A 25,892-nucleotide genomic window follows, 5' to 3' on the forward strand; every position below is an offset into this window, starting at 1 on the left:
CAAGCATATTAAACATTGATCTTTGTTGAGAAAGGTCTATATGTCAGTTGGTGACAAGGGTTATGAAACATATTTAAACGTTAACCGATGTCAGGTTAAGTCCATATGTTATTATATTTGTGGGACATATATACTAGATGCCGGTATGTGTAATATATGTGATAATATTTGGTGTGTATGTGTACCTGTTGTTATGATTGAACTGGTAACGAGTTATATGGTGAGATTAGTATTAATTACTGCGTACGGGATGAGTACGGCAGAATGACATAAAAAGAGTAACTCCAATGATGGATATTGATATGATTCAGTTGATTGCTCAAGGATAGCAGATGATGATACCGAATGTAGTATCACAGATCACTGCTAGTGTTGATGCAAATGTGAACGCAGAATTATAGATCGAGCAATCACATGATTATGAATATGTCAATTCATAGTGGTATTACTAAGAGCGATAATGTCCACCGAATGCTATTATGACTACAAGTATTAGGTATATACTAAACATGAATAGTAGTCGTAATGAATTAGATCCGGTATGAAGGATATGTTTGTTGTTGTGGTAAGGAAATTATTAATAGTTTACTGATGGTAAAGGGAGGAATAGATTAGCGAGTGGATGGAAAAGATCGAAATGGTTAAGGATATTGGTAAGAGTCTAGAATATTGTGTAGTGAAATATGCTACAGATATGTTGGTAGATTATGTTGTATCGTGATGGAACACGATGGTACAAAAAATTATAGTTGGAAAATTATTACTCAGATGATATGGTCAGGATTTAAAATTCTTGTGCCAGAGCATTTTTATTCGAGTAATTAAACTCAGAGATTGGAAACTGAGCTATGAAAGATAGAAATGTTGTGTGCTGATCACTTAGAACACGCAAATCGTTTGAAGGAATTGTCATGTCTGGTAACATGGCTAATTACTCCTGAAACAAAGCAAAGTGAGTGCTAGATTGGGGACTAACTCCATCGATAAGGAGTATAGTCAACCCTGTAAAATATATACAACCTTTGGAAGGGTTGTGGAACAAGCCAGCATTGATATATTTGACTTTATGGGAAGCGGAATGGAAGGACGTTAGGTGAGACGTCGAGTGTTAAAGAAGGGAAATGATAAAGGTATAGTGCAAGATAGACTTGTGAATAAGTAGGTATGTCCTAAAACCCAGAATTATACTAAGACTAGTTCTGGTGTGTAACCATGAACCGCATAAAGGGTCCTTCCCTGAATGTGGAAAATATATGGTTATCGGCAGGAAGAAGAATGTCGAGTGATAGTGGGCCACAGGTGTAGTAAAGATGGGCGTAATGCCCCAATTGTAGAACCAATTGAAGCCTTGTGAACCGGCAACCCCCAACCCATTCCTGTACGACCACTCCGAACCCAACAACTTCAATAACAATCCACCCAAAGAAATCAAATTATGCCAAACAGTTGTATTTGCTATGAATGTGGCAGTACAGAACGTTCAAGAGAAATTGCCCAAAGTTGAACCAAGGTGTAGTTGGAAGACGAACCTCATGACAAGCATCAACCTCTGATCAAGCAAGGAGCCGTGCTTTTGTGAGTAATACGATAAAGCACGTCATGATCCAAATGTGGTATTAAGTATGTTGTAGTTTCAAATCAATAGGCACCAGTTATATTTTTACGGTCGTCGATAGTAGTTAATTCCTGTTAATCTCCTACCCTTTGGAAAGATACCGATTAGTGAAACTATAGAACCCTATACTGTAGAATCGCTAACGGTAAATCCCTAATGGTTAACTAAATTGTTCGGAATTGTCCAATTATTCTGAACGATTAACCTTTCCCTTTTGACCTATGACCAGCAAAGTTAAGAAGTTTTGACGTAATAGTTAACATGGATTGGCTAACTCAACATGAAGCTGAAATCAAATATGAAAAGAAGATGATTAGAAGCTCTCCTTCGGACGATGAAGCGATTAGATACAGAGAAAAGTATACGGTATTATGTTACCACTCTAATCTCATCTTGAGATGTTATAATATTTACGACAAGAAGACGTGGTGTATTTAACAAACGTGATTGCCAAAGTATTTAAAAGAAAACACACAGAAGATATCCCGGTGGTGCGCAAATTTCCACAAGTTTTCCCAGAAGGACTCCCTGGATTACCGCCAACCCGACAGATCGAATTCAGAATCGATTTAATGTCTCAAGCTGGCCCTGTTGCTAAAGTATCCTGCCGACTTGCACCGTCCGAGATGCAAGAATTATCCAATCAATTACAAGAATTGTTGGATAAGATTTTATACGACCTAGTTAGTCACCATGGGGTGCACCGGTGTAATTGGGAAATGAAGGATGGAAGTGTTAGGATATGTGTTGATTAGGGAGAATTGAATAAAGTGACGATCAAGAGTAGGTGCTCCCTTCTTCGAAGTGAATGATCTGTTTAACCAACTGCAAGGGACGATTTATTTTTAGAAAAATTGATCCTGGATATAGTTATCACCAAATGAGAGATCCAAGAGGAAGACGTTGCAACAGCAGTGTTTCGGACTCGCTACGGCCATTATGAATTCTTAGTTATGCCTTTCGGGCTAACAAATGCGCCGGCAGCATTCATGGAACTCATGAACCGAGTCTGTAACTTTATTTTGACAAATTTGTCATAACATTCATTGATGATATTTTAATATATTCGCAACGTAAAGAAGAGCACGAGCGACGGATAAGGAAAATTGTGGAAATGTTAAAGCAAGAGGAGTTGTACGCGAAATTTTTGAAATGTGATTTTGAATAAAGAATGCATAATCCCTTGGTCATGTTGTAAAGCAACAAGGATTTCACATAGAACCAAATAAGATAGAAACCATTAAAATTGTGCCAAGCGCCGATTTTAAGTCTCCCCGATAGAGACGATGGTTTTGTCGCGTATTGTGACGCATCGCGTAAAGGGTTAGGATGCGTGTTGACGCAGTATATTAAGGTTATAGCCTATGCTTCCCGACAGTTAAAAGTACACGAGTAAAATTACACTACTCACGACTTAGAACTGGGAGCGGTTATCTATGCACTTAAAATGTGGAGACATTGTCTCTACGATACGAAGTGCACCATCTTCACTGATCATAAAAGTGTGCATCACATATTCGATCAGAAAGAACTAAATATGAGGCAACGAAGATGGGTTGAGTTGTTAAACAATTAAGACTGTGACATCCGTTACCACCCGGCAAGGCTAACGTCGTAACCGATGCCTTGAGTAGGAAAGATCGGGTTAAGCCATTGCGAATGAGGGCGTTGGGGATGATAGTCCAGTTGAACCTTCGAACCTGGTTCGAGTCGCTCAACGTGAGGCGTTGAAAGAGGAACAATTGGAAAAGAAGGAACCTTATGGCATTGAGAAGAATTTCGAACAGCGCGTGGACGAAATTCTCTACTTCAAAAATCGGGTTTAGATCCCGACCCTCCATGACCTTAGTGAATTAATCATGGACGAAGCGCATAGATCGAAATATTCCATACATCCGGGATCGGATTGGACTATTGATGATACGAATATCTGAAAAGATTTTGTTAATGACCGAGAGTGGAGAAAGATATGGTTACGTATGTTGGTGAAAATTTAAGTTATGCAAGAGATAAGGCTGCATACCGAAAACCCTTGGGAATGCCACAATGACAGAAAATTCGCCAATGATAGTGGGAATAAATTACACTGGATTTCGGGATGCAAATTCCCAAGATATATCAAAGGCATGAGGAAAATTGGGTAATCGCGGATCGATTAACCAATCCTCGCATTTCATTCCAATCTATGACGATTACCACAATGAATTCTCGCCCAAATTCCTGATGTTGAAATGCTAACTCGTCGTGGAGTACCATTTTCAATGATCTCAGATCGAAATAGTCATCCTACTTCAATTATTGGAAGGAGGGGAAGGAAGTATCGAGAGCTTGAAGCTTTCTATGGGTGAAGCAGTTATCTCCAATTTGTTAAATTGAAAATGGGCGTCGATCGAGCCATAAGATTTGAATTGACCCGAGAAACAATCAATCGGATTTATAATATTTAAGGTAAGTTGAAAGCAGCGCGAGATTGGCAAAGGATTTATGCCAACATTCAAAGGAAACCATTGTCACTGAAAAGAGGTGACAAGGTATTTTTAAGGCATCACCTTAGGGAGGTGATATGAGGTTTGGCAAAACCGAAAATAACTCCGTAATATATTGGACCTCATGAAAGTATTTCCATGATTGGTCATTTAGTTTATCGATTAAAGTACTCCAGGGGATAAGTACTATACATGATATTTTGCCATGTATACGGATTGAAAAGTGCCTAAGCAATGAGGCAACGAAAGTACTAGTAATAGAAGTACTCATAGAAGACATACTTGATATCATAACTAATTCCGTAGAGATAGTAGACGGGAATAACTAAACAGTTTGGACATACCAAGCTTTATTAATTAAGATTAAGTGGAATTCACAGCGAGGACCAGATTATACTTGGTAACGCGAGGGTGAATTCTGAAGGAAAAACCCCCCCACCTTTCTCTCGAAAGGAGATAGTGGGCATGTAAAATTTCGAGGACGAAATTTCTTAACGGGGGGAGAATGTAACGATTCCGACGAAACCAGGTATACCCTAACCGGTAGACGTTAGTTACGTCATATGTAACGTCGGGTACATAAGTTACCATAGTAATTATACGAGAATACATGGTTCGTTGTATTGATTGTATGTGAATATATAACTCACCGTATTGAATATGCGATCAAACGATCGATAGTTATTGAGACCCGAATGAATCGAGGGTTCAATTATAGACGAGATATATGTTATTTAGTGATGTTACGAAGTATTAAATCTTCGGAATAAGTGGATTAAAGCACAGAAAAAGGATTTCGATTTAATAGTACGTCGGTACGTTAAACGAAACCTTTAATACCAAACCGAGCAAGAGACGATCGATCAAGCCGAAAAAGATGCACAATTATTAATACTATGATGTTTTAAGTTAATAAATGTCATGGTTTAAGTTTTTAAATCGGTTTTATATAAATTTTATTTTTAAGCCGAAAAACGACCGTGTTGGCCTCGTTTTGAGCGGAATTAAACGTTTAACCGAAAAACGAACTGAACCAGATTATCCATAACATTATCCGGATTACACAATCCAAATGAGTGGCCAAGAATGGACTTGTGGGTCCCACCCCACCCCTTAACCTAGTCCAATCGGACTCCAACACCACCAAAACATTCATTTTTCTTTTTTTACACAATCCCAACTCAACATCCTTCATTTCTTTCTAGTTCATGATGCAAAAACCGACAATTCTAGCAAGAATAACGAGGTAATGATCGTGTTATGTACGTGTTTATCTTTGTTTCTTGAGTTTTCTTTCAAGAAAATGAGGTTTCCAAGTGAAAAAGGGTGAAAACCCGAGATGGAACCGATTCTTGCATGATCAAGTGATGTATACAAGTTATACAAGGGATCTTGGTCCAAGAAAGGAGTTAAAAGAGTCAAAAACGAATTATTACGGTTAAATCTTTGTTTTAGTATCATAACCGTAACCATGAAAGAAATGGCTTGATCGTGAGTGTAACTTGCTTGGTATTGTGGTATGTTGTTTGTAGGCTCTGTATTTAGTGGTAGATAAGGCGGAAAGATGAGTTTGTAGCTTGTAGTGGCGGAAAACGAAAAGTATATTCGGTTTTTGTCGGTGTATGTGTTTTTGGACAGATTGTTGGTCGTTTAGAGTTAGGTCACGAAATTTTACAGAGGTGTTAAACACAAGGAAATATGAGTTCTGTGGATATTTGGTAATTTTTGGATGAAGGATGAATATTTGGTGAATTTAATGCTTGGTTTTGGCCAAAAATGCTGAAAAATAGTTAAATATCATGAAAAATTCTGGAAAATTGTGGATAAGCTTTTCATATCATATATAAGTCACACACAAAATTTTAGGTCCGTTGGAGAAGTCTAAGTAGGCTTTTCGGTTAAACGAGTTCTAGGGATTTCTAGCTCGGTTTTAGTAAAAATGGCATTTAAAAGAAGATTTTGGTTTTGGAAAAATTACAGGGGACTATGTGGATGGCAGGGGACATCCAGGAGAAATTTGGGATTTTTCTAAGATCGTTTGGTATTTACGACATATTTAGTGTTTAAATGGTGTTTAAAATAGATAAGTAAATTTTAAATATAAGAATTAATTCTGGAAATATTTTTATAAAATTCCCCACTGTTAAAAAGTGATTTGTGCAAAATTTCAAGATCCGAGAGTAAACGGATAATTATTTGTGCTAATTATCAAACTTTTAAAGTAAAACGCGTAAACCGGTGAAGTTCGCTTAAGCGAGCTGACTGGTGTACAAAAACCCTAAAAATGAACTATTTTCATATAAATGAGCTAAACAAGTAAAAATAAATCATCCGAAAATAATTCGGATGATTTGAGTAATTTTAATCTATTTTAATAGTTTCCGGTACGCCAAAGACGGAAACGGGTCCCGCGGCCAATCGGGACGTCTAAACCGAGCTATAATTTCACATCTTTAATTAAATTATCCGTCAACCACTATTTTCGGGTCGTGTGTGACCAAACTCATTTTTGAAACATAAAAACGGATAACAGTGCTAGGCACGCAAAACGAGAAAAACGACTAATAGTAGTTGTGACCTTGGAACTCTAAACGACATCACAATCTGAGTCCGGAGAAGTGTTTCTGGGTTAACCTTGCCCCTGAACGGGTACAGTGCTGGGTTGACAGTGTCCCCAGGTGTACCGGTTGATAAGATTAAAGATTATATAAACAATAATTGTATAATAATGATCGTAGGGATCATATTACAGATTGGACGAGTTAACTGATATTGATTGTTGTTACCTACTTGCATGTGCTAAGGTGAGTTTTCACGAGCCCCTTTTTACTGAACTGTTTTAAATATTTTCCCGGGGCGGAAAGCATGTTTTTATCAAAGTGTTTAAGTACATGCTGATCGCATGGAAATGAACGTATTTATATAAGGTTTATTGTACGGGAATCGTACGGTAATGAATTAAGATGGTAATTGTCTGAGTTGCTAACAGTGTAAGGCCCGAAACAGTGTTCTGGGGTAACCGAGTTCCCAGAGGTTATTAAATGTTTTCTGGTGTAACAGAGTTCCCAGAGGTTATTAAATGTGTTTCTGGGGTAACAGAGTTCCCAGAGGTTATTGGAAGTATTCTGGGTTAACAGTGTCCCCAGAGGTTACTAAATGTGATTCTGGGGTAACAGAGTTCCCAGAGGTTATTGGAAGTATTCTGGGTTAACAGTGTCCCCAGGGGTTATTTGATATGTTTTCGGGATTAACAGAGTTTTCACTTGTGGACTCAGCATAATTACATCACTTATTTATGTTTATTATAAAGATTTATCATGGTTCACTAAAATTGTGAAACTCACCAACTATTCGTAGTTGACCCGTTTTCTCACATGCTTTTCAGATACAACTAAGATAAAGTGATTGATTACGTGCTAAGTGCTTGATGTGCGTAAGGTTTGCGTGCTGGACGTTAGGATACATTATAACAGATAGAATTATGAATCGTATTGTATGATGTGTGCATCACCTAGACGGTAAAGAAAGACGAGACAATGTAATTTTGAAGTATATTAATGCATTCGGTTTTCTTTATAAACAATGTGGTTGATATCAGAGGTGTCTGTCGCATCCCGTTTACGTTTCCGCTGCGGTCACGGGGTGTTACAAATTGTGCATCATTTTCGGCTTGATCGATCGTCTCTTGCTCGGTTTGGTATTAAAGGTTTCGTTTAATGTACCGACGTACCATTAAATCGAAATTCTTTTTCTGTGCCGTACTTTACTTATTCTGAAGCATTAATGCTTCGTAAAATCACTAAATATTATAGATATCGTCTATAATTGAACCCTCGATCCGTTCGGGTTTCAATAACTAACGATCGATTAATCGCATATTCAATACGATGAATTATATATTCACGTACAATCAATACAGTGAACCATGTATTCTCGTATAATTACTACGGTAATTGATGTACCCGACATTAAATATAACGTAACTATTGTCTACCGGTTAGGGTATACCTGGTTTAGTCGGAATCGTTACATTCTCCCCCCGTTAAGAAATTTCGTCCTCGAAATTTTACACGCCCACTATCCCCTTCCGAGAGAAAGGTGGGGGTTTTTCCTTCAGAATTCACCCTCGCGTTACCAGGTATAATCTGGTCCTCGCTGTGAATTCCACTTAATCTTAATCAGTAAAGCTTCGTATGTCCAAACTGTTTAGTTTTCCCGTCTACTATCTCTACGGAATTATTTATGATATCAAGTATGACTTCTATGAGTACCTCCATTACTAGTACTTTCGTTGCCTCATCGCTTAGGTACTTTTCAATCCGTATACATGGCAAAACATCATGTATAGTATTTAGCCCCTGGAGTACTTTAATTGATAAACTAAATAACCAATCATGGAAATAGTCTCATAAGGTCCAATTTATTAAGGAGCAATTTTCGGTTTTGCCAAACCTCATATCACCTCTCGAAGGTGATGCCTTAAAAATGCCTTATCACCTCCTTCCGGTGACAATGGTTTCCTTTGAAAGTTGGCATAAATCCTTTGCCAATCTCGCGCTGCTTTCAACTTATCTTAAATATTATAAATCCGATTGGTTGTTTCTCGAATTAATTCAAATCTTATGGCTTGAGTGACGCCCATTTTCAATTTAACAAATTGGTGATAATTACTTCACCCATAGAAAGCTTCAAGCTCTCGATGCTTCCTTCCCCGCCTTCCAATAATGGAAGTAGGATGACTATTTCGATCTGAGATTATTGAAAATGGTACTCCACGACGAGATACCATTTCACCATCATGAATTTGGGCGAGAATTCATTGTGGTAATCGTCATGGATTGGGATGAAATGCGAGGATTGGTTAATCGATCCGCGATTACCCAAATTGCATCATGTCCTCGGGACGTCTTAGGGAGATGTGTCACAAAATCCATCGTGATTTGCTCCCACTTCCATTCGGGAATTTCCGGTTGTTGTAACATCCCCGAGGGTTTCTGGTGCTCCGCCTTAACTCTCGCACAAGTCGTATACTTATCGACATACGTTGCTATATCCTTTTTCATACTCGGCCACCAGTAGATCTCCTTCACATCCTTGTACATCTTATCCGATCCCGGATGTATGGAATATTTCGATCTATGCGCTTCGTTCATGATTAATTCACGAAGGTCATGGAGGGTCGGGATCCAAACCCGATTTTTGAAATAGAGAATTTCGTCCACGCGCTGTTCGAAATTCTTCTCATTTCCGTAAAGTCCCTCCTTTTCCAATTGTTCCTCTTTCAACGGCTCACGTTGAGCGACTCGAATCAGGTCCGAAAGGTTCGACTGGACTATCATCCCCAGCGCTCGCACTCGCAATGGCTTAACCCGATCTTTCCAACTCAAGGCATCGGCTACGACGTTAGCCTTGCTGGGGTGATAACGGATGTCGCAGTCATAAACGTTTAACAACTCGACCCATCTTCGTTGCCTCATATTCAGTTCTTTCTGATCGAATTTGTGCTGCAAACTTTTATGATCGGTGAAGATGGTGCACTTTGTACCGTAGAGATAATGTCTCTAGATTTTAAGTGCGAAGATAACCGCTCCCAGTTCTAAGTCATGAGTAGTGTAATTTTTCTCGTGCATTTTTAACTGTCGGGAAGCATAGGCTATAACCTTATTATTCTGCATCAACACGCATCCTAACCCTCTATGCGATGCGTCACAATACGCGACAAAACCATCGTTTCCATCGGGGAGACTTAAAATCGGCGCTTGGCACGATTTTTTTTTTTTCTTTAACGTTTGAAACGCCGTTTCCTGCTCTTCTTCCCATTCATACTTTCGATCTTTTTGAGTCAGGAGAGTTAAAGGTTGGGCGATGCTGGAAAAATTCTCTATAAATCGACGATAATATCCAGCTAAGCCAAAGAATTGGCGGATTTCCTTTGGCGATTTAGGCGCTTGCCAATTCTTAATTGCTTCAACCTTACTCGGATCAACGTGTATTCCTTGATGGTTTACAACGTGACCGAGGAATTGCACTTCTTGTAACCAGAAGTTACACTTGGAGAATTTTGCATACAACTTCTCCTGATTCAGAAGTTCTAAAATTATTCTTAAGTGTTGCTCGTGCTCTTCTTTACTTTTCGAGTAGATCAAAATATCGTCAATAAACACGATGACGAATTTTTCGAGGTAGGGTTTACAAATTCGATTCATGAGGTCCATGAACACTGCCGGCGCATTTGTTAGTCCGAATGGCGTAACTAAGAATTCATTATGGCCATAGCGAGTCCGAAACGCTGTTGTTGCAACGTCCTCCTCTTGGATTTTTCATTCGGTGATAACTATATCTAAGATCAATTTTCTAAGAATACATCGCCCCTTGCAGTTGGTTAAACAGATCATTTACTTCGAAGAAGTGAATACCTATTCTTGATGGTCACTTTATTCGATTCTCCCTAATCAATACATATCCTAACACTTCCATCCTTCATTTCCCAAATAACACTGGTGCAACCCATGGTGACTAACTAGGTCGTATAAAACCTTATCCAATAATTCTTGCATTTCAGTTGGTGTAAGTCGGTAGTGTGCTTTAGCAACAGGCCCAGCTTGAGGCATTAAATCGATTCTGAATTCGACCCGTCGGGTTGGCGGTAATCCAGGAAGTTCTTCTAGGAAAACTTGTGGAAGTTCGCGTACCACCGGGATATCTTCTATATGTTTTTTTTTAAATCGTACACTTTTCTCTGTATCTAATCGCTTCATCGTCCGAAAGAGAGCTTCTAATCATCTTCTTTTCATATTTGATTTCAGCTTCATGTTTAGTTAGCCAATCCATGTTAACTATTACGTAAAACTTCTTAACTTTACTGGTCTTAGGTCAATAAGGAAATGTTAATCGTTCGGAATAATAGGACAATTCCGAACAATTTAGTTAACCATTAGGGATTTACCGTTAGCGATTCTACAGTATAGGGTTCCATAGTTTCACTAATCGGTATCTTTCCAAATGATAGGAGGTTAACAGGAACTAACTTCTATCAACGACCGTAAAATATCACTGAAGCCTATTGATTTAATACTACAACATACTTAATACCACCTTTGGATCATGACGTGCTTTATTCGAATTCCTCACAAAAGCACGGCTCCTTGCTTGATCAGAGGTTGATGCTTGTCATGAGGTTTATCTTCCAACGACACCTTGGTTCAACTTTGGGCAATTTCTCTTGAAACGTTCTGTACTGTCACATTCATAGCAAGTACAACTGTTTGGCATAATTTGGTTTCTTTGAATGGATTGTTATTGAAGTTGTTGGGTTCGGAGTGGTTGTACACGAATGGGTTGGGGTTGCCGGTTCACATGGTTTCAATTGGTTCTACATTTGGGGCATTACGTCCATCTTTACCACACCTGTGACCTACTATCACTCGACATTCTTCTTCCTTTATCATTTCTCTTCTTTAACACTCGACGTCTCACCTAACGTCCTTCCAGTCCGCTTCCCATAGAGTCAAATATATCAATGCTGGCTTGTGACACAACCCTTCCAAAGGTTGTATATTTTACAGGATTGACTATACTCCTTATCGATGGAGTTAGTCCCCAATATAGCGCTCACTTTGCTTAGTTTCAGGAGTAATTAGCCATGTTACCAGACATGCCAATTCCTTCAAACAATTAGCGTGTTCTAAGTGATCAGCACACAACATTTCTATCTTCCCTAGCTCAGTTTCCAATCTCTGAACTTAATTACTCGAATAAAAGTGCTCTAGCACAAGAATTTTAAATTCTGACCATATCGTCTGAGTAATAATTTTCTAACTATAATTTCGCACCATCGTGTTCCATCACGATGCAACATAATCTACCAACATATCTGTAGCATATTTCACTACACAATGTTCTAGACTCTTACCAATATCCTTAACCATTTCGATCTTTTCTATCCACTCGCTAATCTATTCCTCCCTTTACCATCAGTAAACTATTAATAATTTCCATAACACAACCAACAAACATATCCTTCATACCGGATCTAATTCATTACGACTACTATTCATGTTTAGTTTATAACTAATACTTGTAGTCATAATAGTATTCGGTGGGACATTATCACTCTTAGTAATACCACTAAGAATTGAAAAGTTCATATTCATGTGATTGCTCGATCTATAATTCTGCGATCACATTTGCATCAACACTAGCAGTGATCTGTGATACGACATTTGGTATCATCATCTGCTATCTTTGAGCAATCAACTGAATCATATCAATCTCCATCATTGGAGTTACTCTTTTTATGTCATTCTGCCGTACCCATACCGTACGCAGTAATCAATACTAATCTCACCGTATAACTCGTTACCAGCTCAATCATAACAGCAGGTACACATACACACCAAATATTATCATACATATTACACCTACCAGTATCTAGTATATATGTCCCACAACTATAGTAACATATGGACTTAACCTGACGTCGGTTAATGTTTAAATATGTTTCATAACCCTTGTCACCTACTGACATATAGATCTTTCTCAACAAAGATTAATGTTTAAGATGCTTGATTTCAATATCCTTCTGCATGTCAGCATAACCGATACATGCTCACCGTGAGCACTAAACGATTACGTACCACGGAGTTATAATATCCGTGTCTATTTGTATATCCGGCATACACGGTATACCACCTACGAACGAACAACCAACTATGCTATAATGATTCCAACGCCTCTTTGTGTATGGGTAATCATTCTATTCGAGTATACATGGGTATAGGCATGTAACGGATGTAAGGATAACATAGGGAGTTGCAAGGTTCAAGGTAATCGTGCAACCCATGTTGCCTTCAAATATTATAAATTACTATTATGGGAAACTCTATCACTTGCTCAGTCAATGTCCTAAGGCGTTCTAAGTTCGCTAAAATCGGTAATTCTCGATCTGGAGGTGGTATGTCTCATATGTTGAGAGTGCGAAATACACATATATATTTCTATATATTATTTTTATCTGATCATTTATTATCAAATTTTTTTTTTACCTTAAAGGAATAAGAATGGGTTCAGGTACAGGTCCGTCCGTACGTGAGGGTCGGCGGTTCGGGTGAACATAGGGGGTTATTAGGATATACGGTACCGGTGTTGGTAGGGTAAGGGATTTATCAATTTTGGTTGGGATTGACGGTTACTAGATATTTCTGGTTAATGTCAAACGGGAGATCTAACTTGGTACTATCATAACTATGGCCAGATAAGTCATACTTATCATCAACCGATGCTCTAGAAATTTCAGCATCCTCGGTACTTTTATTATTTCATCCCCCGGTTCCTTATCCGAGTCCTATTTCTCAATACATGTACCCACAAGATATGTACATATATATATATATATACACATTAGCACGCATAAATAATATTATATACTTTACACATATGTTGCCATTTTTACCTATTAATATACCCCGTGATTTCCGCTGAATTCCCTCGTGCGGACAAGTCTGTTATTATGTTCCGGACCATAATAACTCACTTGTCCATCCAAGTTCATCCAGATCTCGTCACTATAAATTATTAGTTGATATTCAGATCCTATAGTACTTGATCTACTGGTTACATTTTAGGTATCTTTTAAAGACATCCTAATTCTTTATAACCAATGGCTCTGATACCAACATCTGTAACACCCCGTAACCGCAGCGGAAACGTAACCGGGGCGCCACAGACACCTCTGATATCAACCACATTGTTTATAAAGAAAACTGAATACATTAATATACTTCAAATTACATTATTTCATATTTCATTAACGTCTAGGTGATACACACATCATACAATACGATACATAATTCTATTTAATCTAACGTATCATAACATCCTGCACGCAAATCTTACACACATCAAGCACATAGCACGTAAGCAATCACTTCATCTTAATTGTACCTGAAAAGCATGTGAGAAAACGGGTCAACTACGAATAGTTGGTGAGTTTCACAATTCGAGTAAACCATGATAAATCATTATCATAATATAATATTATCGATGTAATTATGCTGAGCCCACAAGTGAAACCTCTGACTATCACACACAACCCCCGTGACATATCCCCCGCCCACGGACCTTCCCCAAACCGCTATGTCTAACATTACATAGCAAAATAAATAACAACAAAATAGACATGTGCAACTGGCTGGGAAACATCAGCAAATCCATGCCGGACCAATTGGGTTTGTCAGACCAATAGTACTATCCACACTCTACCGGCTTTCAGTTAATCACTCGTGTTCTGGGGCCTTAAAATGTTAGCAACTCAGACAATTACCATTTTAGTACATTTCCGTACGATTCCCGTACAATAAAATATATGTAAATACACGCAAATCCATGCGTTCAGTATGTACTTAAACATTTCAGTAGTAACATGCTTCCGCCCCGAGAAAGTATTTAAAAACAATTCAGAAAAAGGGGCTCGTGAAACTCACCTTAGCACATGCAAGCAGGTAACAACAATCATTATCAGTTAACACGTCCAATCTGTAATATGATCCCTACGATCGTTATTATACAATTATTGTTTTTATAATCTTTAACCGTGTTAACCGATACATCTGGGGACACTGTTAACCCAGTACTGTATCCGTTCCGGGGGCAATGTTAACCCAGAAACACTTCTAGGGACATCTGGGAACACTGTTAACCCAGTACTGTACCCATTCCGGGGACAATGTTAACCCAGAAACACTTCTCCGGACTCAGATTGTAATATCGTTTAGAGTTCTATAGTCAAATTTACTATTAGTTTGTTTTCCCCGTTTTGCATGCCTAGCAAGTTTATCCGTTTTTACGTTTCAAAATGAATTTGGTCACACACGACCCGAAAGTAGTTGTTGATTGATAATTTATTTAATGTTGTGAAATTAGAGCTCGGTTTAATGGCCCCGATTGGCCGCGGGACCCGTTTCCGTCTTTAGTGCACCGGAAACTGTTAAATCGTTTAAAATTACCCAAATCATCCGAATTATTTTCGGATGATTTTTTTTACTTGTTTAACTCAGTTATATGAAAATAGTTCATTTTTAGGGTTTTTATCCACCAGTCAGCTCGTCTATCCGAACTTTGCTGGTTTACGCGTTTTATGTTATAAAAGTTTACTTTTATTCCAAATAAATATCCGTTCATCCTCGGATCTTGAGATTTTGCACAAATAACATTTTGGCAGTGGGGAAATTTATAAAAATATTTTCATAATTAATTTTTATATTTAAAATTTATTTATCTATTTTAAACACCATTTAAACACTAAATATGTCGTAAATACCAAACGACCTTAGAAAAATCCCAAATTTTTCCTGGATTTCCCCTGCCATCTCCATAGTCCCCTGTAATATTTCCAGAACCAAAATCTCTTATTACATGCCATTTTCACTAAAACCGAGCTAGAAAACCCTAGAACTCGTTTAACCGAAAAGCCTACATAGACTTCTCCAAAGGCCCTAAAATTTTGTGTGTGACTTATACATGTTATTAAAAGCTTATCTGTAATTTTCCAGAATTTTTCATGATATTTAACTAATTTTCACCATTTTTAGCCAAAACTGAGCATTAAATTCACCAAATATTCATCCTTTGTCCAAAAATTACCAAAAATTCACAGAACTCATATTTTCATGTGTTTAACACCTCTGTCAAATGTCGTGACCTAACTCTAAACCATCAACAATCTGTCCAAAAACTCCAAAACCGAACATAAACCGAATATACCTTTCGTTTTCCGCCACTACAAGATACAAACTCGTCTTTCCGCCTTATCTATCACTAAATACAGAACCTACAACCAACATACCACAATTCCAAGCAAGTTACACTCACGATTAAGCCTCTTACACTATAGTTTCGGTTATTGTTCCAAAACTAAAGTTTAAACCGTAAAAATTCGTTCTTGGTTCGTTTAACTCCTTTCTTGGACCAAGATCCCTTGTATAACCCGTATACATCACTTGATCATGCAAGAATCAGTTTTCATATTTGAAACCTCATTTTCTTGCAAATAAACTCAAGAAACGAAGATGGAAACGTAAATAACTCGACTTTTTACCTCGGTTTTCTTGCTAAAATCTCGGTTTTTAGCTCTTGAAGTTGAGAGAAAATGATGAATGTTGAATGGTTTGATGAAAAAAGAAATGGGAGGCTAGGGGGGAAACCCCCAATCCGATCGGAATTCATAAGGGTGGGGTGGTACCCACCTCTCCATTCTTAGCCACATGTTTGGATTCTCGAAATCCTGATAATGTTGTGGATAATCTGGTTCAGTTCGTTTTTCGGTTAAATGTCTAATTCGGCTTAACACGAGGCTAAAACGGTCGTTTTCAGCTTAAAAATGAAATTTATATAAAACCGATTTAAAAATTTTAAAAACTTAAACCATGACATTTATTAACTTAAAACATCATATTATTAACAATTGTGCATCTTTTTCGGCTTAATCGATCGTCTCTTGCTCGGTTTGGTATTAAAGGTTTCGTTTAATGTACCGACGTACCATTAAATCGAAATTCTTTTTCTGTGCCGTACTTTACTTATCCTGAAGCATTAATGCTTCGTAAAATCACTAAATATTATAGATATCGTCTATAATTAAACCCTCGATCCGTTCGGGTTTCAATAACTATCGATCGATTAATCGCATATTCAATACGATGAATTATATATTCACGTACAATCAATACAGTGAACCATGTATTCTCGTATAATTACTATGGTAATTCATGTACCCGACATTAAATATAACCTAACTATTGTCTACCGGTTAGGGTATACCTGGTTTAGTCGGAATCGTTACACTCATTCTCAAGCTCAGTTATTTTAGAACGATGTTTCAAGATTTCCTGAAACTTTTGGTCATTAATGGTCATTTTCACAGATAACTCGGCTTTGAGATCATGATTACTTGTCAACAATGCTTCAATCTTTTCTCGAGATTTCATTTGAGACTCAAGAGATTGTTGATAAGTGTCCTTAAGAGAAGCAATTTCTCTTATAAGATTATCATTTTGATTTTTCAAAGCTTCTAACTTAGAGTTATTAGATTCACAGTCAACACATGATGCTTTAACAAATGAAGTAGAAGAGATAGAATTACTAACCTCATTGATCTTAGCCATGCAAGCAAACATTGATTCAGAAGACTTGTCGCAAGAATCATCAGAATCAGATCCAGAATCATTATCTGAAGACATCACACTAGCAGTAGCATCTTGACAATCTTCATGTAACCCAAACATAGCTAAATTTGCTTGAACATCATTGCACAATAGCCTTTGAGACCAATCAGTTCCATCTGCTAACATCGCTTGTGTTGTAGAAGTAGACGGTTTCTTTTCAGCATAACTTCCTCGTGGTGAAGAAGCGTTTTGACTTTGACCACGAGGTACAGTGTATTCTTTTCTTGGTTTGTCGCATTCCTTCGCGAAATGACCGAATTCTTGACAATTATAACACTTCACCTTCAATTTGTCAAAACCCAACTTCTTGTTTAACGCTGGAAGATCTTTTCCAGTTCTCTGCATGAATCTTTTAACTTTACGAACGATCATGGCCATATTCCATTTTAAATCCATGATCTCTAAATCATCCGGATCTATTTGATCACAATCCTCATCTGTTAACTCACTCGTGGCAATTTTACTACTCACCAGGTTTTCAAATGAAGACATAAATGTCGTCAGAAAAGCAAAGTTTTGCTCAGCTTCCTTCATATTCACACTAGGAGGTGTAGCAAATGGATTAGTACTAGTAGAACTTCCAGAACCACCTGAATTACCAGCAGAGTAGAAAAAAACTTTTGGATCATTAAATAAAGCAGATTCTTTTTCACTTGCGGCATGAGTAAGAAAAGCAGTGATAGGTGAGATTGTTGAACTCAGATGCATACTTCCACCATAGAAAGCCGGATCTTGATTTTCTTTTGAAGACTTTTGACACTTAAGATCATATTCTCTTGCTTCGATCTTTTATAGGAATTCAAGTGTTGTCAAATCTTCATTCAGAAAATAATCATTCTCTTTCAAAACCATGAGAAATGTTGAATAGGAACTAGGAAGCACACTCTTGATAGTGTTAATTTTATCTCTTTCAGAAATTTCCATTCTCATTTTATCCATTTCAGCAATCAAATGACTAAATCTGGTAGTCATTTCTTCAACTGTTTCTCCTTTTAATAAACTAATGTTTCGAAATTGAAACTTGAGCATCACTTTCTTACTCTCAGCTGTGTTTCCCATGCTTCTCATACGCAGATGTTGAAACAAAGATGAACATCTCTTGATACTTCCAACTTGATGAAAAATATTCTCTGGTAAAGCCATAGTCAATGTAGAATATGCTTTTATCTCAATTTCTAAAGCTTTCTTCTCTTCTTGTGAGTATTGAGAGACAACTTTAGGAGTATACCCAGCTGTATCATCACCAATCATTGGTGCAACATAAACCTCATCCAGACAATATGAACAGTCAGGATGAACCGATCCTAAATGTGCACGAAACCGAGGTTCCCATTTGGCGAAGTCACTGAATTTCATCAATCTTGGACATTTAGAATGTGAACCAATCTCGGTATCAAGTTGCAACATATGTTGCATCAACATATTTTGAGACGCCAATGCACACATACCAGCCATCTTTGAAAATAAACAAATAATAAAATATCTTATCGAATCAGTGAACAGTAGTAGCAAATGGTGAACAGTTGTAACGAACGGTGATTAGTTAACGAACTGTGAACAGTTGTAACGAATTGAGACTTAACTAATCAAGTCTTAACGAATAAGGAAAATTGGTTAACGAATCAAAAGTCAACTAAGCGAGTCAACCTTAACGAATCACAACTAAGTTTAACGAATCACCCAAATGGCGAAACAGATAATGAATGTGATAAAGGCTTAACGAATCACAAGTCAACTTAACGAATTGACAAAACGAATTGACCAAGTCAACTTAACGAATTGATCAAGCGAATTGACCAAGTCAACGTAACGAATTATTAAGGAATGCTTAGCGAATTAAGATAACGAATCAGCTACAGTTGATAACGAATCAACACTATAGCGAATTATAATATAACGAATCAGGTTGTTACAACCGTTTGTAACAAACTTGATTCCTTTTTGCCACGTGGCAAAAAGTTGTTAAAGCACAAATTCCAAGACTAACACGTGTCAAACGAATCAGTTATCTAGTTAACGAACTAGATAACACGAATTAATTAACTCACACGAATCAGTTAACGAACTGATTAACGAATGGCACAAGTTGATAGCGAATCAAGTTAAAGACTTAGCGAATCGCTTGAAACTTTATAGCGAATTGCCATCATCTTCAAATCTTCAAATATTCAAGAACAAATTTCTAGAAATATGAAGTTCAAACCCAGAAATACATCAATTCCAGATCTGTATTACACACTCAATTGTCAACCAAAACTAACAAATAATATACCAAAATGCTCGTAATCACAAAACGAATTCAATCCAGCATAACTCGTAACCGATTAACACCATACACGAATCAATTTTAACGAAAACCACTCCCCTGTTCACGGACTCAAACCGAAAACCAATACACATCACAAATCCAATTCACAATTCAATTCCACACAATTGAACCTCAATTATACCTTAATTAAACCAAAATCACTCTAATTCATCCATATTCAATCCCGAAACAACCCAAATTGTTTCAAATTCAATCCAAACAGAAAAATAACACAAAACTATAATAATAACAATCATAACCAAGTGAATTGAGCCCCGAAAGCTCTGATACCACTTGTTTGATCCCCTGACTTACACTCGTTCTAATCAATAACTCAGATCTAATCCAGATCTATATGTTGATATTAATTAAACGGATCTAACTCTTTCTATACCTTAGTTTGATTGTTATGTAATATATATTATCAATAATATTAATCGTGAAGCTTGTGAGAGAGAGAGAATACTTTAACTTATTTCAGAATAATATTAGTTCTCTAAAAAAACTTCTTTTTTTTTACAAGTGAACAGTGGTTCACTATATATAGAAGACGATCTGGTTCGCTAACATCCCCTAGCGAACCAGCTTCCCCTTCGTTAAATAACTTAATTAACTTAACGAACCACCCCCTGATTCGTTAACATCCCCTAACGAATCAGGAGAGAATACATTATAAAGTCCTAGTTCGCTAACATTCCTAGCGAACTAGACTTAACCTTAAAGAACTAGTCTTAGTTTGCTAACATTCCTAGCGAACTAGACATGACATAACGAATTAGATAAACAAACATTAAATATTACATTAAAATAATCAAATAAACATTTAACGATAATTACAAAGACTCGAGACGCAAAACCGTGCACTAACAGGTATAACTTCTAGTATGAGTTGGGGGATACTTATGCTAGTTGCAGGTTTGATTGTGGACTTGATATGTGATATACCATGATGTGTCAACTTTATTATTATGTGTCTTAAACTCACGAGCTCACCAACATTATGTTGACGTATTTTAGTATGTACTTTTCAGGTAACTTAGCCATTGGGAAAGGAAATGAGGTTATGCCTTAGTCACCTTAGTGAACCGTAGAAGCCTTGGATTTCAAGAATAAAGTAATGTAGTCATGGAAGACTACTTGATAAATAAAGATGTAATCATTAGATAACATCCTAGACTAATTAATGGTGCTATGCATCTAAGACAATTTATGGGTCATGGTTGACCCGTTTGTTGTAGTTGTATCTTTGAATTTGCAAACTCTTAGCATGTTATGAATTTCCTTTTAAGTTTCTTCGTTTTTCCACTGCTCATGGTTGATACCAGTCGGTCACAACTAGCCCCCCTGGGTCTGGTGTGATAAAACAAGCTCAAACCATAAAACTAGGGCCAACAGAAGAGATGGGGAACTGGGCTGGGTTGTTTTATTATTATTAATATTTAAATAATTTACATATCAAGCCCTTGAACTTTGAATACCTTTATAATATGTTTTTAAACTTAATTTACACTTTAAACCTTGAACTTTATAACTATACATAATTAGATTAAACATGTTATATCTTAATATATTTAGATTGCTTACGTTTTATACTCGATATATTTAAACTTTGATTATTTGATAGACTTTATAGCTTGGAGATCCGTTATTTGAACTAAACGGATAGAAAATGAACGAATAATAACTATAAATCATCGTAATTAATATTAAATGATAAATCACAAACACGAATTTATTGAAACGACATAACGGGTCGGTTTAATGAATACAAATACAAAAATACGAATAAAAATTGACAAATGTCACATAAGGATTAAGTGTTTGGATGGTGGTATAGTGGCGGTTTATGGTATTAAGGAAAGTTCAAGGCTTGATGTCATTTTGATGATAAAAGCTGAAGGTTTGTTAGGACGAGCATGCAATGCCTACTTGGCGTATGTTGTCGAAGCTATGGTCGAGATGAAATAAGTGAAAGATGTTCCTATAGTGTGTGACTATCCAGAAGTGTTCCCATAGGACCTTCCAGGGTTATCACCGGAACAAAGAGTAGAATTCTATATAGAAGTAATACCAGGAGCACAACCCGTCGCGAAGGTGCCTTACCGTCTGGCACCGTCCGAGATTAAAGAGATAATGTCCCAACTGCAAGAAGTCCTCGATGTAGGTGTTTTAATGCCAAGTGTTTCCCTGCAAAGTGTACCGGTGTTGTTCGTAAATAAGAAAGACGGAAGTATGAGAGTTTGTATAAATTACCGCGAGTTGAACGAGCTTACCGTGAAGAATAGATATATGTTTCCACGTATTGATGATTTTTTTGATGAATTGCAAGGTGCCAGTTGGTTCTCGAGAATATACCTCAGAGCAGGCTATCATCCGTTGAAAGTGAAGGAGGTAGACAATCCCTAAGACAACGTTTCCGACACGATATGGACACTAAGAGTTTCTCGTGATACCGTTTGGATTGAAGAATGCTCCAGCAGCATATATTGTTATGATGAATAGGGTATGTCTTCCCATGGTTGACAAATCTGACACTGCTTTTGTTGATGATAATATTGAAATAACCAAGGGATAAGTCCGACCATGCTGAACACTTGAGAGAAATGTTAAAGACGCTGAAGAAAGGTTAGCTTTATGCTAGGTTTTCAAGGTGTACCATTGATACAGGTCATAAGAATTTGGACATCTCTTTAAGCAGAAAGAACAGAATATGAGGCAAAGATGATGGTTAAGGTTGATAAAGGATTATGATTGTTGAAACAAGTTTTATCCTGGTGAAACAAACGAGGTCGCTGGCACGCTAAGTCGTAAAGTTGAAGAGGGAAAATTAAGTTGTATACATTAGTTAGCTCTTCGGATTTCATGAGCGAGATCTACGAGGTGCAGTAGAAGTTATAAAGGATGAGATCAAGATGAAAAATGAATGAACTTTCGGGTTACACCGAGATTTGGAAGAGAATACTTATGATGTAAAAATCAGATTTGGTCTCCTGAATATTTCACGTCATGGAGATCTTCGAGGCCAAATCATAGATAAAGCTCAAAGTCTAGATACTCGGTTTACATCGAGGCTTCGAAAGGAAGGATGTCGGTTTCAGTGAAGGCAGATACTAATGAAAGTGAAACCCTTAAGTAGAAGCCAAGTGAAGATGAGTTCGTGGTGTGTGACAGTTTTGGAAGGACATGATACTTTTCCTACACAGACAAGAACAACCGCTAGTGTTACGAAGGTGAAACCGACAATAGCGCAACAAGAGGATGCAAAACAAAAAAAAAAAAAAAAAAAAAAAAAAAACTGAGGACAAAAGCTGGAAAGACATGCAAGGAAGGCCTAGAGATGGCTTAGACTTATGTTATTGGAATTAAGTCTTAACACGAATGATTAGTGTGTAACTGATAATCATGTTATCATGGACGGAAAGTCCTCTAGAACGGTAAAGATAGAATGGTATTATAAATGTCCATATGAAGGTCAAGACATGCCGGAAAGGAAGTTGGTTAAGATAAATAGTTATGATATATCAGGCAGCCTGATATGCAGCAGCAGACAACAATGGATTCATAGGACAAGGTGAGACTTTATTAGTCAAGAAAAGGAACATGTATCATCATGGACTTCATGATCAAGGTACTTTAAACAACTATAACTCATGAACTCTACGTGTTGATGTAGAGCTAAGAATGAAAGAAGATTTAAATGGTGACTTAAGGAGTCCTCCGACAAGTTATGCAATGGATGTGCTCAAAAATTGCAAGAAGTGTTCTACCTTAAGGAGTGGACAAAGGTATTTCAAGAAATAATCCTTAAGGAGAAACTGGAAATGCCTCCTTATGCTTTGAACGTATTTCAAATCAGTATATTGCTAAAGGTTAAAATTGGACAAAAGGGTTATTCAGTGCTAAGTGTTATGATAGTAAGTGCATTGTTTCAATTTGAATAACAACAAATAAAAGCATGCTTAAGGAAATGATGGGGACTTACTAAGTCTAGATAAGGAAGCGTAACATCAAGGACTTCATGGACAAGCTACTGTGTACGGCTAAAACTAATTAACATCACTCGATGATTGTAAGACAAAGGATAAACTGGTAAGCTAGGAAGCTAAAGAAAGGATGTGAGTACAAGAAGTATTCCTTTCACAAGGACTAAGCAGGTTTCGAGGACGAAACCTCTTATAAGGTTGGTATACTTTTAACATCCCAAACTTCGCTTAATATTTTAAAGGAATTGGTATTAATTAAATTATAGAAGATAAATGTATTTATCAAAAGTAGGAGGGGAATAAGTGTCATTAGATAAAAAGTGAAACATGAAACCCTACCATCTTCCTATAAATATAGCCACCATCTCATTCATAACCATCTGGATTCCACACCTCAAAAAACACACACTTCTCCAATTCCCGTTTTGAGAAAATAATCCACAAAGACACGACGAATCCCGGATATCTAACCGTCGGATCGGTCTCAAATGTTAACTGAGTGTTCATGGAATATAAATGAAGTTTACACCGATCAGATCTTCGATCAGAGGTCGAGATATCCTGTTTTTATCATCAAAACCGTAAAAGATAAAGATGGAATTTTCCTTCCACTGTTCAGCTTTCCGACGACTGTAGCAGTGGTTTCCGGCGATGGCGAGCTAATGGGTTTGTAGATCGGGGCGAGACGGTTCCGTGGCCACTTGAATCACTCAGATTCGAGTTCGTTTGATATGGTTTGGTCTATTCGAGTGATTCGAACATAAAAATCAAAGGTACATTTTTGTTAAAAATATTTACTTTTCGTGTACGGATTTGCATGAAAATTGGTAGGGTGATTGAACGGGTCACGATTATTTATAATTTAATGAACTTGATAGTAAACGGGTTAGTTGGTTCGTTCGGGGGTAAAACGAGTAGTGTTTGGTTCGTGAAAAGGATAGGTAAACGAAGTCGGCTTTGCATGAAACTTGGTAGAAATCATTTATCTCAACTGACCCAACATATTAGAACCCGAAACCGCAGCCCCGAGATGCCGAAAGAGTCGTTTGAATCTAGATCTAGCTTATTGCGGGTGTTTAATCAAACAAAAACGAGCTTAAGGGTCACCTTAGCTCATATCTGGACACCCCGAAGCTACCTGGATCATAAACGATCACACTCCGACCAACCGTGGTGGTTAACGGTGGCTGACGGAGCCAGAATCGAAGAAAAACCCTAAAAACGCGAAATAAGAAAGCTGGTATGAACTTTGGGCCGTATAAGTATTTAGCGCAGAAGTATATGGCGTATATGTATATAGCCATATGTACGTGGCGTATATGTAAATGTAAGTCGTGTATATATGTAGCATATATGCATGTGGCGTATATGTATGTGCGAGCCGTGTATGTGTGAAGCGTCTATGTATGTAACGCGTATGTATGAAGCGTATATGTAGGACTTATACCCTAAAAAACTTATACGTTGGGAAAGGACTTATACGCCCAAGACTTATATGGGTGAAAGTGATTTTCCAAAATAAACGAAAGATAAACAGCGTATATGTACGTAACGATAGATATGGACTTATATGATATATTGGCAAAATATAAGCAATTAATTAATAAGGAAAGGTAACGTTTAAAATGGGTAATGACTTAGACATACGATATAATTAAGAGTAGTTAAGTGATACTTGTTAATTGATACACAGTTATCCGTGCACAGCTCAAGAAGGGCGTTACCGTAAACTCATAAAGGAATCGATTACAGGTGAGTTTCTAGCCCCATTTCCTTGTTATGTTTTCGGGGCTGTGTGCATACTCGATGTGATTAGTTAACACACTTAACTTAAGTGGTAAGTGTATGCCATATATGATTTATTTGATAGTTATTGAAGTTATGAATGAATGCTTATCGGCGTGTGAACGATCTTCAGGTATTGCACGTACCGCCAGAAAAGGTAATCATTAGAAGATTAACATGTAAGGATAAATTTTTAAAATTGTATGAATGCATGCTTGTACGAGTAAGAAGGGAACATACCCTAATAATATATGCGAATGTAGGGAACATACCCTAATAATATATGCGTATGTAGGGAACATACCCTAATAATGTCTACGAACGTAGGGAATAGACCCTAATAATATCCGCGAAGGTTATAGGGCGAAATTCTTTTAAACACGTATACTTATGCATGTATATATCTATGAAAGAAAGAATGAGAGTATGTAAGTATATAAGAAAGGTAACAAGTTATGTATGTTATATGTATCACTGGATACGTATATATGTAAG

The 25,892-nt window shown here is 37.2% G+C and overlaps 1 long non-coding RNA gene across 3 annotated transcripts in view; it reads left to right on the forward strand.

Annotated features, from left to right (window-relative positions):
* Window positions 1-20,855, forward strand: part of LOC143544873 (uncharacterized) — a 41,137-nt gene extending 20,282 nt beyond the window's left edge. For 2 of the 3 annotated variants that reach the window (XR_013137326.1, XR_013137327.1), the window contains exon 3: window positions 20,661-20,855. This is a non-coding gene — a long non-coding RNA (uncharacterized LOC143544873). Of the gene's footprint in view, window positions 1-20,499 lie in introns of all 3 variants that reach the window. The other variant, XR_013137325.1, reaches the window with a different exon arrangement.
* Window positions 20,856-25,892: the final 5,037 nt, after the last annotated feature.

This window comes from Bidens hawaiensis, unplaced genomic scaffold (genome assembly GCF_021521415.1).
Source record: "Bidens hawaiensis isolate Kalapana, Puna unplaced genomic scaffold, B.hawaiensis_p1.1 tig00013771_1, whole genome shotgun sequence".
In the NCBI taxonomy this organism is placed as follows: domain Eukaryota; kingdom Viridiplantae; phylum Streptophyta; class Magnoliopsida; order Asterales; family Asteraceae; genus Bidens; species Bidens hawaiensis.